Source organism: Furipterus horrens, unplaced genomic scaffold (assembly GCF_987537825.1).
Source record: "Furipterus horrens unplaced genomic scaffold, mFurHor1.1.pri manual_scaffold_6, whole genome shotgun sequence".
NCBI lineage: Eukaryota > Metazoa > Chordata > Mammalia > Chiroptera > Furipteridae > Furipterus > Furipterus horrens.
This window is the reverse complement of record NW_028327176.1, coordinates 59,795,084-59,797,698: the sequence shown is the minus strand read 5'-3', so window position 1 is coordinate 59,797,698 and position 2,615 is coordinate 59,795,084. Positions and strand designations below refer to the sequence as shown.

The window sequence follows — 2,615 nt, the reverse complement described above, 5'->3', positions numbered from 1 at the left end:
GGTGGCTGTTCAGTGTGAGGCTAACACGTTGAGCTGAGGGCTCTGCTGAGTGTCGCAACGCAAGGCTTGGCATCTAGCAGAGTATGCAGTAGGAATGGGTGCTGGGTCAGGTCTGGGTTCTTGTGTGAGGACTGCGTGGTGTGGGAAGTGTGACATAGAAAAAAATGTTGCCATCCCTCTGGGCCCAGCGCATCATAGTCACCTGGCTCGGTGGGATCAGGTGACAGTGTATATGTTTTGTGACGAGCATAAATTATGGCGGTAAGTGCTGAACTGCATCACTGCTTGGAGGACTCCCCCTGGCGGTGGCTTCTGCTGCTGACCTGGTACGCTGTAAACGCTTGGATGTAACTGGTGGCTTGGGAGCTGATGAACTTAAGACTGCTCTGTGACATAGGACTGGTCAAGTTTGTGATTCTTCTTTTGAGAGGAAGACAAAGTCTATCACGGTCTCCCTCAAGTTTCTGGCTCAGGAGATGAACGATCCAGATTGGACTGCAGAATTTCACTGTGAATTGACCCGCAAGAATATTCCCCATATAAAAGACTGTGGCAGAGGTTGCTATTTAGTTCTGAGGTGACTCCAGAAGACCTACTGGGCAGCAGTTCTCAACCTGTAGGTCGCAACCCCTTTGGGGGTCGAACGACCCTTTCACAGGGGTCACCTAAGACCACCAGAAAACATATATAGTTACATATTGTTTTTGTGATTAATCACTATGCTTTAGTTATGGTTGGGGGTCACCACAACATGAGGAACTGTATTAAAGGGTTGCGGCATTAGGGAGGTTGAAAACCACTGTACTGGTGCCATTGACAGGAGTACAGCCTGAAAGAGACCTAGGAGTTGGAGGAAGGCAAGGAAGAGGCAGATAAAGACAACCAAGAGGAATTAAAGAACATTATTGGTGACATCACAGAATAGAAACCAAAGCGTGAGAATGAGAGAAAAAGTGCAGAGCTGGATGACAGAGCTGATGGAGGCAGTCTAGATGACACAAAGGTTGATGTGCATTTGGAAAAAGTTTGGAGACATATAGAGCTATATTAAAAAGTCCAAGAACTACTGGTTTTATACAAAGAGGAGCAGTTTAAGATGCTGGAGAAATTTAGGCATTTACCTTGGGCCATGGAGGCATGAAATCACCTCTCCCCACCTGTAGACTGCATGCTGGCAGAACTCCAGGGCATTACATGGGAGAACAGGGAAGCTGTGCTGGATGCTTTACTGGTTGATGGTTTTCTCATCCCCACATGTGAATCATACTTTATAGCAGCTTTGCAGCTATAGAGTATGATGAAAACATAGACTTGCATGCTATCCTGGTACCAAAGCCATTCTCTCAATTTTGGCAACCCCTGCTCAGGGGCCTGCACTTCCAGGCCTTGACCCAAGCCCTGCTAGAGAGGATGCTCCCCAAGTTGTCAGCCTTGGAGAACAATGGGATCTGGCCCAACTACATCCTCAATGGCCTGTTGAACTGATCCTGGCTAACACCAAGACTGGACAGAATGCTCGCCAATTTTCTGCAGTCCAGTGGGAAGCAAGAAAGAGCTGGAGGCTATTCAACTGCTCTGCATCCCTTGACTGGCCATGAATGGTTGAGTCCTGCTTGGAAGATCAGCTCATCCTTTCAGATGAGAAGCAGGAGAAGCTGCTGCCATCTGTTCCATTTATAACCAGAATGGAAAAATCAGCCTAGTGCAGGAGGACTCAGAGGCCTCCCACATTGGGAAAAGTCTGCATACACACTGGACAGCCTGTACTGGTTCCAGCTGGTTCCAGCTCCAGGCCTGAAGGAGAAGCCCAGCAGCAGAAGGAGGACAGCCTTAATGATGCCAAGAAAGATGAGAAGAGGAAAGAGGTCTTGGAAGACCAGGTAGAGGAGGAAGAAAAGGATGATGACCAAGAGAACTGGGAGGAGGATAAAGATGATAAGAAGGAAGACAGAATGGAGGTGAGGCCTTTCTAGTTGGGGGAGGAGTCCCCCCACTGCCAAGAATGCCAGGCTCCTGGCCCAGAAATAGGAGCTCCAGGCTTCTGCATGGCAAGTTAGTTCAGAAGGTGACCTGACCTAATGTCAGGTCAGACTGAGGACCCAGCAGAATTATGGCGCCATGTATCTTTTGGACCAGCCTGTGCTATAGTAGCAGCTGCAACTCCCAACATGCAAAATTGACACCCTGGGCTTGAACAGTGGCATCAGCAGTGGCAACTGTAACAATGGAAGTGACAACTTGGAGGGCCTTTTCTGGAGCCAGCGTCAGCTGCACTGTTCTGCAGCTCTTGTGAGTCCACCCTAGTACCATCTCTGCTGAGGCAGGTTCCCACGCCTCAGTGCACCTGATGTTCCCTGAAGCAACCTGAGAGACAGTCCTTGTCAGCCACATCAGCTCAGTGTTCATGTTTCACCACAATGTCATTTTGATTCTTTTGTTGTTGCTGTTTTTAAAAACAATAGACAGGAAACTGTTAAAAATATTGCCTTATATGATATAAATAAGTTTTATATATTTTACTAACACTAGAAATCAAAAAATGGAAGGATAATGTAAAAATAAATTCATATTTATTTATGTTATAATAATTCAGGCATTGATAACAAAGAAGCAGC

The 2,615-nt window shown here is 47.0% G+C and overlaps 1 pseudogene; it reads left to right on the top strand.

Annotated features, from left to right (window-relative positions):
* Positions 1–255: 255 nt before the first annotated feature.
* LOC150006297 (ribosomal biogenesis protein LAS1L-like) lies at positions 256–2,304 on the top strand (annotated as a pseudogene).
* The last annotated feature ends 311 nt before the right edge of the window (positions 2,305–2,615 follow it).